Below are 18,217 nucleotides of genomic sequence, written 5' to 3'. Positions count from 1 at the left end.
TTTGTAATTACAAAGAATGGGGAAGTCACTTCTTTATGTATTTCTTTTCTATATTCTCTTTTCAGTATTTTCTGTTTTTCTGTCTATTTTTTAAAGCATTTTCTGTTTTATTTCCTTTTTTAGTTTCACTGGTTTTAATTTTTGTAATTATATATTTTTTAAATAAAATCACTATTAAAATGAAATATGCCCTCTTTAAGTAGTACTCCAAAAATGAAAAGTTAAGGGCTAAGTTGCTAGTATGGTAAAATAATTAGGTAACATTCATATTTGCCAGTTCTGTAATTCATCTTTGATTTCTTCCTTGGGACACACACTGCAGTAGCAATCTTTCTGCTCGGCACTTCGTGTGGTATTTAGTTGCTGAAAATCTTAAGGGGGAAAAGAATGGCAGCTCTAATGGAAAATAAAAGTTAAGAAATCAGAATCAAGAAAGAGAAATATCTAGTAGCCTTCTAAATCGTCAGATGAGAATTCCTACCTGCCTGATCAGCCAAAGCTTTAACAGCCTGGAGAATTGTTACAATTTAAAGAATGGAGGAGAATGAGGTTTGGTGAAAGTTTGCAATACAGTAATATACTGTATATTAGTGAAGGCAAGTTAGACCATGTACAGTTATGGGGGAGGGCAATTGTCATTTTTATCATTGGCCTAAGTCGGCTCCTGTTTTCTGCCTGAGATGAACATGCTGTGGTTGCCAGGCAACAACAGGGCTTATTCCCTAATCATTTTCTTTTGAAAAAAGCAGAGGGGGGGCCCAGCAGTGAGACTGTGGGGGGAGAGGCAGCAGCAGAAATAGAGGGGGGGGGAAGAGATGTGAATGCATAGGATCCTAGCTCAAGGTTGACCCAGTACAGAGATGATTGTAAGGATTTGGATCAAACTGAACCTGGTCATTTCTGTCCCCTACTGCAGTGAAACACCAGCCTAAAATCATCCCTTACCATCCCACAATATAAACAAGGCTACCGTTTAATTATCAGGGGGGAGAACTGAAAGTGGGTCACCTAGCTAACCCCCGACTTTGCCATTCGGAACTGGGTTGATTTGTTGCAAGACCAAATTAACCTTAACAGCCGAGTCGTGTCATCCCTTAGGCACTTTCGTGCCCTGGTTCAGTGACACTAATGTGCAAAGCTTTATTCGTGATACAGCAGGTCAAGATTCCATTCTCAACTGAAGAAACAATAACAAGAATGAAATATTCTCTTTAGAAAATATTTCTCCTCCCCCCCCCCCCCAGGTTTCTGGATGGGGGACCATCGATCACCATGGCAGGCAGGGCAAAGTTTGTAATTTTAAGAGGTGGGTGTTTTTTTAAATATACCAAATCAATGAATCAATTCCCTCTGAAGCTTAATACACTTACTGAGCTACCTTCTCTATGGGCGGAAAAAGAAAGTATCCATTGGCTGTTGAATTTTGGACCCTGCAATTCTCTTAAGGATTGGAAACTGAGGCTGGTCAGATCCAGTAACAACTTTTCAGTGCCTCAGGGTGTTGTTTTTTTTTAAGGCAAAGAGTTTCCAGATCAAAGGGGGATATTTTCAGATGCTTCTTTGCTCTTTGAAAGTAGAAAGCATTGCTGATGGGGCCCTAAGCATATAAGCCACAAACCAAACTTATCACAACGGTTGAGCTTACCCATGTCCCTACAATAGGACTTGGCATCCCCTCACAGTTTGAGGGGAGCCTCCTAAAAGCAGCCAGTCCCTTCTGCTTTTTAGAGCAGTCACATGAAGCTGGCTGTGGTGGGGACTAGAACCCTCCATGTTTATGTAGTTGCTAAGCAACCATTCTGTGAGGAAAGCAGTTAGATTGTTCAAACAAGACCAAGACATTCAGTGGCGCCTGGGAGCCCTTTCATCTTGGAAGAACCTTATCTCAGAATTTAAACACTTGTTGGTTAATAGTTACTTGCCACAGGTGTTTGTATGTGTGTGTGTCCACACACAGGTGTGTGAGTGTGGTGGTAGAATCACATGTGGGGGGTCTACAGTTTAGTTATAGTGATGACATTTTCTCAGAAATAAAGAGAAATCTGAAAAGGGGACAAATTTGGAATAATTTCTATAATTTGCTTTGTAGTGGAAAATTCAGGAGCAAAACCAAGAAAAACTTTACAGAAATGCATATTCTAATAAATATATCTAAAATCAAACACCAGGTATAAAGGTATTTTTACAAAATTCCATTTCCATATTTTTCCCATGAACGTGAAAGATTGGGCATGAAGTAGTACCATTTGTATAGTGAGCATTGTGGGATCAGAATAAACGTTAAACCAGGTTTTGAAAAATTAATAAATCCAAAAGACAGTTTTCTTACCATTATGGACTGTCTTTTATAATAAAGGACATGGGGTCCCTATATCTGTAATGCAAAAGAATTTTTTTTAAAAACCGTGGCTTTGAGTTGAAATAATACAAAACAGTCTAGGAAAATCAGAAATGTTTACAAACAAGTTGCCAATCCCAGTTAAATAGAATAAAGTAGTGTAACAGTAGTTTAATGGTTTCTTAAACTGTGGTCTGAAAGACCCGCTCAGAGGTTTCCAAAATTTGCCAGATAGTGAAAATATTTGCAAAAATATAAAACAATGTCACTCTTCTTGTTATTTTTAAAAAAGGATTCTTAATGAAAATATTTTGTTAATACATAATGCATTATTATTTACATGTTTCAATAAATAAATATGCAGCAGCAGGTGCATATTTTAATTTTTAATACAGTAAATTTCAATAAATATAACTCATGCAACAAAAAATCGTTGGGGATCCTCTGTAATTTTTAAAAATAAGAAGTGGTTCAGTCCTAAGAACAAAAGGGTAAGAGACACCGGTCTAACAGATTTAACAAAGGTTTTATTTAATAAAAAAAATTTATTCCATAAGTTTTATTTATTATGATGACATGAAGTCTTTATCAATGACTGCATTTACCTCTGTAGATAAAATTACTTTAAACGAAAAAAGAGCAACCAGGACTATTTCTACAGTAAAATTTGCTGTTGACAAACAATATGGAGAGCTAAGGTTTAACAGATGATACCTACTGTGTTTTTGGAATATTAAAATGGAGCAGGATGCATCTGTCCTTAAATTCTTATAATTATTAAGGGTAGAAAGTTGACATTCTAAATTGGATCTAAATGTGCTTGTCAAGTATTCATCTTTCTGGCTATGCCTTGATACTGATGTTTCTTCTTGCTTAAAATTACAATCTCACTTTGAAAGATGAACACATTTACAGACATATAGATATGGCTATATATTACTTACATGTTCATAAATTTAGATTTGTGCTTTGATCTATTACTAAGATGTGAAGTTTAGCATTATGCATAGTTAAAATGTTCTGAAATCTCAAGGGATGACAAAGTCACAATCTTGCTAAAGGACAAAAATGAAGAATGTTAAACAAGTTCAGGAGACTATATTCAGGGCAGGGCAGGGCAGGGCAAGGCAAAGCTAGAAGACTTGGAAAAGACCTTAGATGTCTTCTTGTCCAACCCTCTGCTTAGGCAGGAAATCTTATACCATTTTAGACTAATGGTTGTCCAATCTCTTCTTAAAAGCTTCCAGTGTTGGAACATTCACAACTTCAGGAGGCAGGTTGTTCCACTGATTAATTGTTCTGTCAATAAATTTCTTCTTACTTCTAGGTTGCTTCCCTTCTTGATTAGTTTCCACCCACTGCTTTGTGTTCTGCTCTCAGGTGCTTTGGAAAATAGTTTGACTCCCTCTTCTTTGTAGCTACCTCTGAGATATTGGAATACTTCTTGCTGGAAGAATCATGCTGAGTGAGCCATGCAAGTCTTTTGAGATGGACTAGCTCTGTGATTTTTCTCATAGTTTTATATGCATTAATTTAACTAAAATGAATTGATTTTATATCTTTATAACTTCTTGCAGCACCTTACTTTTAGAAATACATCTTGTATCCCACAGCTATGCTCATTATGGTGATCCCCGAGGAGAATCAATTCAGAGGGAAATAGTCTGTAATGAAATTTTTATACCTTCAAGAACTTCACAGCCAGTGTCTGACAGTAGCCCTAAGCTCTGAATTTTGGAGAAGGAAAGGAGACTATGATGATGCATTAACAATCATAAATGTCAATAGAGACTTTTTTCTTCTTCCATATTTTTAATGTTGGTATATAATCCCTTTAAACAAAACTTTTTCAGTATCCCACAGAAACAATTTACAATTTTAAGAAAGTTCAATCTCCACAACATCATATGAAACTGGATATTTTCTGTATAAGAGCAGAAAATGACAAGACAGACCAATGCCAAATTTAATTGAAACTGTAAAGTACAAAGCACTTTGTAGGATTTTTGTGGAGATTATGACAACAAAAAAGAAAATAGAAATGGACAAGTTAGAAAACAAAAGCATTTATGCAGTGTAGGTTGGATGCACACATAGCAGATTATGATTCATTAAATAAATTACAGTGCCTAATTTATGCATAATGTTATACTACCGTGCCTGAGTTTTACATATATATAATTTTGTATATAAAGCCACTGCTACATTATAGCTTTATGCATTGCATAAATTTAGTCATAAACTATGTACTTATACACTACAGAGTAGTATGATTCAGACATCTTGTGCAGATTATAAACATTGAGAATCTAAATCCTATAAAATATATTCATTTCTGGTTTTCTTAGTTGCAAATAAAAAATTAATTTTGTGCAAGCCAAAAACCCCAAAACAATTATTTGCAGCATTGTTGTTATTGGTCTGGGGCAAGAAGATACTACTCTCCCAAGTGTCTTTCTTACATAGCTTGTGTCTGAATGTATTTGGGTATATTTTAGGGTTCATACATTTTATTATACAAACCATAATGGTTGCCTTCTTTATTGGAATAAGACTATAATAAGGTTCATTTGATTTTCGCCTATGAAGTATGTGAATCTAATCTGTAATATTTTTACTAGGAATAGGAATAAGTTTATTTATAGGCCGCCCTTTTCCCTGAGGGGACTCAGGGCAGCTAACAACTTATATGGGAGGGGGATACATACAGTAACATATAACATAACATGTAATTAAAAGAATAAACAACATTCATTCAGCATTCGGGTGGGGACGAGTCAAATCTTTACCCCCAGGCCTGACGGGATAGCCAGTTCTTGAGGGCTGCGCGGAAGGTCTGAAGGGTGGTGAGGGTACGAATCTCCACGGGGAGATCGTTCCAAAGGGTCGGAGCTGCTACTGAAAAGGCTCTCTTCCGCGTAGTGGCCAGCCGGCACTGGCTGGCAGATGGCACTCGGAGGAGGCCTAATCTGTGAGATCTAAAGGGTCTGAAGGAGGTAATTGGTAAACCATTTCTTGTTAGTTTGATGTAATGCTTAATGCACCAGACTACAGCCTGAGAGACCATAAGTTCCAGTACTACCTTAGGCACAAAGCCAGCTGGGTGATCTTGGGCCAGTCACATTCTCTGAGCCCCAAGAAGGAGGCAATGGCAAACCACTTCTGAAACACCTTGCCAAGAAAATGGCAAGGACTTGTCCAAGCAGTGACAGTCTCTAGGAATGAGAGACAATTAAATAGAAGAGGGGAATTACAATTTCCTTGTTTGAACTGAATTTTCTTTCACTTTCAGGAATATAGTTTCTAATATTTGGGAGGAGAGGTTGGAATAATTATTAGTTTTTCTAATATCAATTGCCACAAAACTAATTTCTGCAAGTCATATTATTTGGGAACTAGATTTATATAACAGAGTGAATGTTGAGATTTTTTATTCTTAAATATTTCAATACATAGGTTTTTACATTTAAGACATGGAAATGAACTTCTAGGTTCACTGACTAATCTCTGATGCAAAATCAGGAAAGGTAACATTGGGTCTCTCATTAATTAATATCTCCTCTTTTGAACTATACTTTTAGTTTCTTTTTAACTACCATATACAGGGCATCCATACAAACCAGCTCTCATATCATATTTTCACATGTGAATAATATATTAATTTGTATTTAGATTATTTAAAATGAATACTATATGAAGCTTTTTGCATGGAGGTGTAGTACACTAAAATGGAACAGTCAGTTTTGTTTTGTGCCCAAGTAATATTAAAAAAAAGGTTTTTGTGTAATATATAAACATTATTAAATTACTAAAGTATAAAGGGAATGCATGCTGTTCAGGTTATGCTAAATATAGTATTCATGAAATTATATGCAAAAAGTATAGTGTTGAGCAATGTTAGTTACAAAGGTTTAAAGAAGATAACATTTAAATTTATAATTGTGAAGAAAAAAGGAAATATTAATTTCTCTATCTGTTTTTTAAGTTCTTTAGCAGGATATTGGAACAATTAATAGTTAATAAGTCATTACACCTGTATAACCAAGCTGAAATCTTCCCTTGTAAAAAGTCTGCTCATGGATTATTTGTGTTATGATGGGAAAAATTTACCACCCATAATTGCTCACAAAGTAAATTCCCCATGGTATTTATATATTATGATAGGAGATAAATACAAAATATTATGCTATCATACGATAAAAAAATAGCCACTTACAGATGGTAAGTGATTGTAATCAAATATCCTAAGATTGCAATTCTAAATGTACCAATAAGCCATTTTTATTGTAATTATGGAAATTGAATTGCTATTATGTTTGAATCAAGCTGTAAAGCAGCACACATTTATAAAATGTAGACACTATATATCATAACTTTTAATTGACTTTGAAAATTACCTTTTTTTTTTGCTAAGTGAAAAGAAATTATACAAGGAGAACTAAGGACTCCCTATAGTATGTATCTGAATGGCTGGATATATTGTTTGAGAGAAGTCCATAGGGGAATTCATTGAGAATGAATGACTTTAACCTTCTCTGATACATTATGGGAAAAGATTATTTCCTCTATTTTATAATTTTTATATAGAAAATGGGTTTGTAATATCTGCTTTAATGAATGTTACAATACTGTATATCAATATAGGAACTATTTTCCTCTTGTAATCCTTTAAACTCCTGAAAGAAATGAGAGTTTCTTGTCTTGATTTTGTTCTCTGTGGAATGAATTGAGGTTATTAAATAGCAAGTATAAAGTTCTTCAATAGGAAGTCTTCAGGATCAAAATCCAGCTCAAAGCTTCTGCCCTTTTGAAGTATCAGGAGCTGTCTGCTGCCTAAATTAAATGTCTTTGTTCTCCCATTGTTAAAAGATCTTCTGCAAAGCACTTTATACAGCATTATGTAAAAAGTATGAGGGCTAGGATTAATGTCATGACTCATTAGGAATCCAGTCAAGCAACCCTAGCCCCAATTTATCCCCCAAACAGAAAATCCCTACACTTTAATGAAGGTTAATAAAGGGTTTGTTAACACAGAGATCTTGTTTTCAACGAATCCCCAAAACGTAGGATGGTTCGCCAACACTGGCTTAGAATTTAGAATAACACAGCTGGAAGGGACCTTAGAGGTTTTCTAGTCCAACTCCAAGCTCAAGCAGGAGACCCTATAGCATTCTGAGCAAATGGCTGCCCAATCTTGTCTTGAAAACCTCCAGCAATGGAGCACACACAACTCCTGGAGGCAAGCTGTTCCACTGATTAATTGTTGGTAAAAGGGATTAATTAACTGGTGGTGCCTACACTACAGCAGATTTTCCCCCTCTCTGATTCTTATACCGAACAGTATATTATGAATGGAAGAAAAAACATAAAGTGAAGTTTGAATGAAAGTAGAAATGAAGATTTTATGCTCCATTAAAGAGTCCTCCCCATGCCCCCCCCCCATTCTACTTTTAAAACGTGGCATACATTAAAACACTATTGCTGAAGTGAATAGAAAATGCCAAATGGCACTCTGACTACCACTCTTTCAGACAAATCGGATTCAACTTTGTAGCCTATCCTATAGAGGTGCTATTCAGCCAGTTCTGACCGATTCTGGCAAACCAGTAGTAGAAATTTTGAGTAGTTCAGAGCAAATACTACTTCTGGCTGGCCCCACCCCCATCTATTCGCTGCCTCCCGAGTTTCAGCTGATTGGAGTCCCAACTATACAATATAATAGCAGAGTTGGAAGAGACCTTGAAGGTCTTCTAGTCCAACCCCCTGCCTAGGCAGGAAAAGTTAAACAGTATTTTGACTTTAAAACAAATGCTGAAAATAAAAGGATACATATATGCATATTATTTAAGTATGCAAGAATTGAATTGAATGAAAAATTCACTTCACGGATGGAATTGTCTTTATAGTTTTATTCCGAGGTCCTACAAATGTATATGATTGCTAGGCCACCATTCCGGGCTTGATATTTGATGATGTGTTGGCTGAAGGAGATGGGAGTTGAAGTCCAACTCTGGGCAATCTGATTATGGAATTTGCTTTATTTTATATTAGTACTATCAGTATCAATTTTATATCATTCTTTGTCAAGTTAATACAAATAGCAGGTGGGCTTTATATTTTCTATACAGTGTTTTTATTGTCACCTAGAATTGTTTTGAGCTAGTGGGCAGCTATATAAATTGTCTAAATAAATAAATAGTGGATTTTTAAAAAAAATAATTGTAATCTTTCTCCTGCAGTCATCTCTTTGAGTTGAGCCACTATAATAATTTGTTTAATAAATCACCTTTTCCCTTTTACCCTACACTTTTTCCTCTTCCCCTTCTCATCCCCTACTTTCCTATTGTTTTCTTTTTTCTTTGCATTACAGTATTTTATACTGTATACTGACTGGAAAAGAGCTGGTTCCCATCTTCAAAAAAAGGGGAAAATATAGACCCAGGAAACTACAGACCTATCAGCCTGACCTCAATACCAGGAAAGATTATGGAAAAGATAATCAAGCAATGAATTAGCGAACACCTAGAAGTAAACAAAGTAATAGCCAAAAGCCAACATGGGTTTGTCAAAAACAGATCATGCCAGACTAATCTTATTGCATTCTTTGACAAAGTGACAAAATTAGTGAACCAGAGGAATGCCGTCAATATAGTTTACTTGGACTTCAGTAAGGCATTTGATAAGGTAGACCATAACGTACTACTAGATAAAGTAGAAGAATGTGGGTTAGACAGCATCACCACCAGATGGATTCGTAACTGGCTGACCAACTGCACTCAATGTGTAGATGGAACGGCATCTACATGGAGGGAAGTATGGAGTGGAGTACCCCAAGGCTCTTTTTTAGGCCCAGTACTCTTCAAGATATTCATCAATGATTTGGATGAGGGAATAAATGGGGAACTCATCAAATTTGCAGATGATACCAAGCTGGCAGGAATAGCCAACACTACAGAAGACAGGCTTAAGATACAGAAGAATCTTGACAAACGTGAACACTGGCAACTATCTAACAAAATGAAATTCAATGGTGAAAAGAGTAAGGTTCTACATTTAGGCAAGAAAACTGAAATGCACAGGTATAGTATAGGTGGTACCTTGTTCAATAGTAGTAACTGTGAAAGGGATCTTGGAGTCCTAATGGACAACCATTTAAATATAAGCCAGCAGTGTGCAGCAGCTGCCAAAAACCAACAACCCAGTTCTAGGCTGCATAAACAGAGGGATAGAATCAAGATCAAGTGTTAATATGACTTTATAATGCCTTGGTAAGGCCACACTTGGAATACTGCATGATAGCAGTGTTCCAATATCTCAGGGTCTGCCACAAAGAAGAAGGAGGCAAAGTATTCTCCAAGGCGGGTAGAACAAGAAGCAATGGGTGGAAACTAATCAAGGAGAAAAGCAACTTAGAACTGAGGAGAAATTTCCTGACAGTTACAACAATTAATCAGTGGAACAGCTTGCCTCCAGAAGTTGTGAATGCCCCAACACTGGAAGTCTTTAAGAAGATGTTGGATAGCCATTTGTCTGAAACAGTATAGGATTTCCTGCCTAGGCAGTGGGTTGGACTAGAAGACTTCCAAGGTCCCTTCCAACTCTACTATTGTATTCTTGTATAATGTGATCTACTAATTAAAAATTGATAATCAACAATAAATAATAATAAAAGAGGAAAGAGAAAAACAGCTTCTGAGGCAGGAGAAATGGATGGGGGAAATGCCAGCTCATTCCTGAAAGCCCCTTCTAATCTCTGAGAAAAATAACAATTTAAAAAGTCTGGCTTTCTTCCTGGAAGAAAGTATTAATTCTTATTTCACCCATGAGATTTTCTTTCGACCAAGGAAGGAAGGAAGAAAGAAAGAAAGAAAGAAAGAAAGAAAGAAAGAAAGAAAGACGGAGGGAGTGAGAACGAAGGAAGGGAAAGAGACAGAAAAAGAGAAAGAAAGAAAGCGAGAGGGGGGGAAGAGAGGGAGAAGGAAGGAAGGAAAGAAAGAGGAAAGGAGGGAGGGAGGGAAGGAGAAAGGGAGAAGGAAGAGAAAGAGAGAAAGAAAGAAAGGGAAAAGGGGAAGGAAGAAAGAGAGGGGGAAGGAGGGAGGGAGAAGGAAGGGAGAGAAAGAGAGAGAGAGAAAGAAAGAGGGAGAGGGGAAAGGAAGGGATGGAGGGAGAAGAAAAGAAAGAAGGAAGGAAAGAAAAAAGAAAGAAAGAGGGAGGGGGGAGAAGGAATGAAGAGAGAGAGAGAGAGAGAGAGAGAGAGAGAGAGAGAGAGAGAGAGAGAGAAAGAAAAACAGACAGACAGACAGACTGACTCCCGGAAGGGGTAGGTTTGGCGCGTGGGATTCCTGCAAAGTGCCACATTAAAGTTGGCGGCGCGCGCGGTTCCCGTGGATGATTTTGCGAAGGGAAAAGCGGCGAGCACGCGAGTTCCCGCGCCTGGCCGGAGGACACGTGATTGCCTTCAGACGGTCTTCGTGCCCCTATTGCCTTTAAGATGTCGCGTTAAGTTCTCTTTTGCCCGAGAAACAGAGCTGAATTGCCACACTCCTACGCTAGAACCAGTAAGAGTAATGGTTGTATTGTGGTAAGGAAGATAGGAAGCCATTTCCTCAGTGGTTGAAAAACTAACTTCTCGTGTGTTCCTCGCTTGTCTCCCTCCTCCTCCAGGTCCTGTAGGAAAATACGTACGAGACTGTACACGTTTATGAAACAGTGTGTCATAAGCTGTTTGCTGCATCGTTATTATTATTATTATTTTATTAATAGGAGTATCCTTTTCAAAACGTTTTTTTTAGTTATTGCTTCCGTGCTTCGTTTAATTCAGAATAAGATACGATTATTCTCGTTGGCATCTCGTTGGGTTGGACTAGAAGACCTCAAAGGTCCCTTCCAACTCTGTTATTCTATTCTATTCCCACATTTTATGTTAGACTTCTGTGACAACATGTAAGTTCATCGTGGAATTGAGAGTATCAGGAAATCTGTCCATCGTGCCTTTCTGCACAATATTTTTATGCAGTCTATGTGTCATTTGTCATTTGTTCTAGGGACAGGCAGACTTCAATGCTTTATATGATTTCTTTTCCTCTCTTTTATTTTTTTGCCATTGCCAAGACCCAGTAATTAAAACCAAAGTGAATTGAGAATATGAATTAAAAAAATAAGGATATGAATAGAAGAATTATGAGTTTAGCCTAGGAATTTTTTGAAGGTGTATTTGCACTATTGTACGTGGATGTTGCAATTGCTGCATGCAATTTTCCATCCCAAAAATAATAAATCTGCTAATGTTATAACTATATTTTTTTTCATTCACTATGAGAAATCTTGATAGCTTTCCATGTAGCATCCTTTTTTTTATTTAAGTGCATTTTTTTGGCTACTTTTCTTTTCACTTCCAGCTGAACTTGCTAATGGAAGGATAGGAAGCTAAGTGCGTCAGTTTTGGTGCTGATTTTCAGTGTTGAGTGCCACTCCGACAATCCTTTTTTGCATTATTTTTACTTCTAAGAGGCAATATGGCAGACTGTCGCTGTTACAGATACTCTAAAAGAGCTGGATTTGACAAGAAAGTGTGGATATTGTTCTAAGCATTCAAGATTAAAAAAAACCCCAGCATTTAGGGATGTTGTTACTAAGTGCATGCTATTGCAATCTAGCAATTTTTTTTCCTGAACTTCTGTGATTCAGAAATGCTACCCTACATGTAATCTCCTTTGGGCAAGTGATCATCCCTCAGCATCATCTCCCTTGGATCATTTTGATGTTAAATATAATTGACTTTCTACTGATGCTCAGATACAAATGTAAATAATAACTTGTATGACAATGCCAGGCAGCATCCTACGTAAAGTAGCTAGCAGCTATCACTGTTAAAGAGAATTTAATTAGTTTCAATCTCCCGGGCCAGATTAACTACATTCTGTGATACAGTAGAAATTTAATAATAGTCTTGTAAAAACTTTGTTTATTTTTTCCTTTCAAGAAATCTTTGAGAAGTGGAGGAAGTCAAATATTATCTCTGTATTTAAAAAAAGGGAGGAAGGGACAATCGGGGGATTTGCAGTCTGGCATGTCTGAAAAAATTATAGTACAGACTCAGAGAGAGATCTACATGCACCTTGAAAACTATGCAGTAGTTGTCCACAACCTGGATATGGCTGAAATGCTGAAATTTAGGAAATTTCACAGAATAACTTCTTGGACAACATAAAGAAGAATCTTGTCCTGATAAACTTGTAAAATTTACATATTTTAAGACAAAACAGACAATAACAGAATTTCTATAAAACCTGGAAATATAATTTTTTTTTTAAATCAAATGTACCTGCAGGCATACTCAAGAAAAGGAAAAATATGAGCTTTTACTACTGTTTAGTGGTTAAGGTACTGGTGTATAAATGAGGAGACTGTGCGTTCTAGGCCTTCCTTAGGCATGAAAGCCATCAAGGTGACTGGGCCAGTCACTCTCTCTCAACCCAACTCCCTTGACAGGGTTATTGTGAGGAAAATAGTAGGAGGAAAGAGTTAGTTATGTTTGCCAACTTGAGTTATTTATAAAAATAATAAAGGGAGGATATAAATAAATATTCTTCTGCTACTAGTTCATACAGTTAGACTACTTCATTTTATATATAGTCTCTATGGTTGCTGGCAAAATGTTTGTGAACTGTACTGAATATGTCACAATTCTCTCCTTATTTTATAGAAATATAAACATCCTAGGAAGAGTTTATTTATTAGTCTTCAGTTCATAAAATGTACCCAATAATAGACATGAATAGGATCTTTAATTCATTATTAACTAACCTTATAGACGTAAAATTGGAAGTACCTACCATGTAGGTTATAATCCAATAACTTTAACTACGGTAAATACAGAAACGTACAAATTGAAAAAGGAAATTAATGAACTTTTATTATCACAAGAGGATATTAAATTGAAGTATCATCGGAAACTGAAGAGTTTATATCAGTTTAAACCTTTAATGTTTTCTTTACCCACTGGATGGAATGCCAACAAATAAACAAATATAAGAAACAGTATAAGATACATTGCTGAACGAACAGAAACCATTAGAAAACCAATTTTAGATTTGGTACAAGGGATAAAAACAGGCAATAAAATTGATTGCTTGTTAATGCAAGTAAACAAGACTTACAAGAAACTGAATTTATTAAACTGAAATATTTTGAGAAAGGCAACCTCTGATAATTTGTTGACCTAGTAAATGCATAAGGCGGGGGGAAAACAAATGGACTATTATTTCCATTTGGGATAGAACCAAATATGTCTCTACAATCAAAGAGATGATGAAGCAATTTATTATTTATTATTCCAGATTTGATAATAAACATACATTTGATTTAGACATATTGAAGAATATTAAATCAAACATTACCTACAACATATACAAGTCAACAAAAATGAGTCCTCATTCATTCACTCATTTTCCTGAATGTATAAGTGGAAAGAAAACTAAAGCAATAGAAATTAATGGAGAGCTACAGGATGATACTTAGTTAGGTTGTGCTCCAAAATACAAGACCCGGAATAATGGGTTCAGGTTACAAGTCTGCAGATTCTGATGGAATATTAGAAGAAATTTCCTAATACTGTAATGACAGGATAACTAATTATCCAGAGAAATGTCGGACACCCCTTAACTGAATGTATTCAAGCCAGACTTCTCTTGGACTTTGAAATCATTAACTGGGATTTCTGCACAGCTTGGACTCATTAGACTAAGAACCTCCTTTTAAACATATTTTTGTGATAGATGTAGAAGGATGAATATAGCATTTATAACAAGCCTCACATATTTCTCTATCTTTCATGTAACAGACAAGCCTAAAAGATGAATCTGAATCTTTGGAATAACAAAGATATATTTATGACTCCAACAAAAATGGGGTAAGAAGAAGCTTATTATTGACGTTGTTATTGATTTGTATTACTTCGTAATGTTCAACATCGTGACTTTCAAACCATGTTTTTCTAAGTTGAAAGCAAGATGTGGTCCAGTAATATTCACAATTTGTTCAGTGTGGACCTTATGTCAAATTCCTGTTAAAAGTAACCTTATATGGAGGAGAACAAGACTGGATGGAGCAGGGGTGTCAAACCAGAAGCCCGCAGGCTGGATGTGTCATGCGCAGGCCATGCCCCCCCCAGCTCGATGAAGGGGAAAAAACACTGTGAAACGTCACGTGATGGCAACGTGACACCGCGAGTTTGACATCTGTGGGTTAGAGAGTTTATATATAGCCCCTTTCTACAAATTAAATAGATTCCACTGTAATTCCTGATTGAATCTTTGAAACAACGCATGCAATAGATTGTAGTTTAAATTTGGACAAATTGTTGCTCTCTTAAGTAGTTCACTCACTTGACCAATATAGTTTTTCCAAAAAATACCGTGTTTCCCCGAAAATAAGACAGGGTCTTATTTTCTTTTGACCCACAAAATATGGCTTGGGCCTTATTATCAGGGGCGGGCTTATTAAGAGCTGGGCACAGCCTCAGGGGTGAACGGCTGTGTTGTGCTGTCGCAGCAGCGCAACACAGAAGTCATGAAGTGACCACGGTCACGAGTAGCCAGCCAGCAAACCCCCTTTCCAGCCGGGCACAGTGCCATTCACTGACCTAGGGGTATTGCTAAGCCGCGGGAGCACTTGTTCGCTGCCACCCGGCTCCTGTGGCTTGGCACCTTCAAAATACCAGTGAATGGTGCTCTGCACGGCTGGAAAGGGGTTGCCCAAGCGGCTGTTCCGCTCTCCACTCGCGCATCTCCCAGGCTCACGATGCCCTGGCCCAGCTCTCCCTGTAGAGCCAGGGCACCACCGCTGCCACCGCCCACTGCCACCACCACCACCATCCCAGCATGGCTTTTTCTGCGGCTTCCAAACCATGGAAGTAAACTGCTGAATCTTCCGGCGTGGCCACTCTGGGCGTATGCTCTATCGTTGTACGCTCTGGGAGTACGCTCTGCCGCCAGCCGGCCCGTCCAGCGTGGTAACTTCATGGCTGCTGTGTTGCGCTGCTGCGACAACACGAGTCCCTTTGCCCCCCCCCCCGGTTCCCACAGCTTGGCACCTTCAGGATATCGCTAGGTTGGTGAGCGGCGCTCTGCCTGGCTGGAGGGGGAGTTGTCCAGGGGGCATATTTTTGGGGGAGGGCTTATATTTTTGCCCACCCAAAAAAATGTGGCATGGTCTTATTTTCAGGACATGTCATATTTTCGGGGAAACACAGTAATATATATCTATTTGGGACTAAACCAATTTCAAATCAGGAAAGTTACTGGTTAGTCATCCATGAATATGTCAGTAGAGTTGCTTAAGTGCTATTTATTTTATAAATACGTTATATACTTTAAACATTCTTAAATGTTTATTTAATTGCTTTGCTACTCTTGTTTTGTTCTGTTAACTGCCTTGGGCACTACTTTTGGCTGGAAAGGCACAGTGGAGAATTAGATACATAAGCTTTTCTCTGATATTGCACTCCAGAGAAGAGTAGTTTGTTCATGTTCTGTAACTGTTTTCATGAGATCTGAATAATTCCCAGTAATTAAAACAGCATACTATTCTTGCTTTTGGCATAGGAAATCATAGTTGCCTCGGTGAATTTACATCAAAAGCAATTTCTTTGGTTTATTTTCAAATTTAAAGACAAAGGATGCAGCACATGATGATGTATTTTGAAGCCAATAGGTTCATAAATTAATGAAATCTGTAATATGAATTTATAGAGTTGATGCTGCTATTATTTCTTGTGATGTACAGATCTATCAACTACATTTGAGAGAAAGTATAGTTTGCTTTTTTTTCTGCAAGTATCCGCCTTCTTCAGATTGGAACATTGGTCTGATGTTTACTGGAGGAGAAATATTAAAATATGCATAAATTATTGTTTGACTGCCAGATTAAATTTCTGGAGGCTTTGTAAGCATTTTATTGCTGTGATTTCTCTTGTGCTTTTTTATAGTACAGAATTTATTATGTGAAAAAGCCTCTTCAGTGTTGATGAAGACCGCACTGAAATGAATAATGATGCTCAAAATATAATTTACTCATTATACAACAGTATAGGATATTTTACACGTTTATGAGCTTGGGTATGAGTTTCTGATTAGACTTTTATTTCTTTATCAAATCACATTGAAATAGATCTTGCATCTAAGTCGTAGCAAGAACAAACATACTTTTCCCTGTAGATTAACCGGAACAAAATAATGACAATGGATTTTTTTAAAAGACATGACAGACAAGGAGTGAAAGAAGATAGAACATCCTATAATCAGAATAATCAGTATGCTAATTGCAGTGCAGTTAAGTGAGGAATGGGGCCAACCAATCATGTGCTATTATATTAGTAAAACTATTATGAAAATCTATCAATGTAGGTACCAAATTCCCTGCCCTCTTTCTTTGCTATGATGATGGTAAAAGAAGAAAATTAAAGCAAGAAAATAATTATAAAAAATGCAAAGAAGGCAAATTAATAGAATTTGTAAAGCAGAAGGTGTTAACATGGAAATAGTGCAATTAATATTTCTGACATGATTTCCATTTAAATAATCACATGCTGCTTGATAGTGTTATGATTTACGATTAGGAGTTTGGATTTTTTTTTAATAAAGCTCTGGTATTAAGCTTATTAGATTCATATCCAAATCACTTCCAGTATTACACTTTTTTTCTCAGTGCACATAAGGAGCACATTAGCTCAAGAAAACTCATAAAAGAAAATCTCAAAGGGAGGAACGGATTATCCTTTTTGAAGATAGCACTGGAGTTCTTTCTTTAGGAATGTGAGATACATTTGATTTTTCCAGCTAATAATACAGAGTCTTTTACAAACCCTGGAGAAATAAAAGGTCTAGAATGGCTACTCTTTTTGGTGTTGATCATCCCATGCCAGTTTAATTTTTGATGCCTTTATGTAGCTTGCATATTTTCCAGGAAGTTACAGTGAACTGTAGCAGCCGACTTAAATTATCTGAATTGTTTGTGCTTGTTGAACCAGGCAGCAGTGTGACACAGTATATTCAGTTTGGATGTACAGTTCAGATTTTGTCGCATTGTGTGCCATGGATAAATCTATCTGACGGCAAAGATTAACCTCTCACAGACATGCTGACACATCCATTTCAGGGCTGGGAAACTGTCCAGAGGATGCAAATGTAAAAAGAAAAATTAAAAATGGGCAGAGATTATAATGTTTGAGCTATTGGTAAAGCCAAGCCAAGCATATCCCTTCTCTACAAGCAAATTTCTCCTATCCTTCCACTCAAGGAAAAACCTTTTTTTTAAAAAAAACACAATATTGAGACTAATTAGGTAAATAATATATTTTAATATCTGGATAGTTTTTTTACATAGAGAGAATTTGCTCCTAGCAAAAAGCTAAATGCATAATCTGAGGTATCAGATCGTGTCTACATATTACATATTCTGAATGCTAAATACTTTATTTACTTATTTATTAAATGTACGTGCTGCCCATTTCATGGGAGGTGGCTCTAAGAAGCTTACACATTAAAATAAATAAAAATAAATAAAAACATAATACATACTGTTAAAAGATGGGAAGTGGTGGAACACGGAACACATAGGAAAAGGTGGGGTCTTTCCTAATCCAATAGGAACACAGTGGCTCAGTGGCTAAGACGCTGAGCTTGTCAATCAGAAAGATCAACAGTTCAGCAGTTCGAATCCTTAGAATCGTGTAACGAAGTGAGCTCCTGTTCTTTGTCCCAGCTTCTTCCAACCTAGGAGTTCGGAAGCATGTAAAAATGCAAGTAGAAAAATAGGAGCCACCTTTGGTGGGAAGGTGACAGTGTTCCGTGTGCCTTTGGCATTTAGTCATGCTGGCCA

At 36.9% G+C, this 18,217-nt stretch overlaps 1 protein-coding gene across 1 annotated transcript in view; it reads right to left on the bottom strand.

Moving 5' to 3' along the window:
• Positions 1-18,110, bottom strand: part of CIMIP7 (ciliary microtubule inner protein 7) — a 46,734-nt gene extending 28,624 nt beyond the window's left edge. The window contains exon 1 of the mRNA XM_087708699.1: positions 17,917-18,110. The gene's annotated coding sequence lies outside the window, so the exon portion shown is untranslated. The remainder of the gene's footprint in view (positions 1-17,916) is intronic.
• Between the last annotated feature and the right edge of the window lie 107 nt (positions 18,111-18,217).

This window comes from Thamnophis sirtalis, unplaced genomic scaffold (assembly GCF_051295495.1).
Source record: "Thamnophis sirtalis isolate CommonGarterSnake01/CBP01778 unplaced genomic scaffold, rThaSir2_p1.2 scaffold_3, whole genome shotgun sequence".
Classification (NCBI taxonomy): Eukaryota; Metazoa; Chordata; class Lepidosauria; order Squamata; family Natricidae; genus Thamnophis; species Thamnophis sirtalis.
Note: the sequence above shows the minus strand (reverse complement) of the source record. Positions and strands in the feature narration are given on the sequence as shown.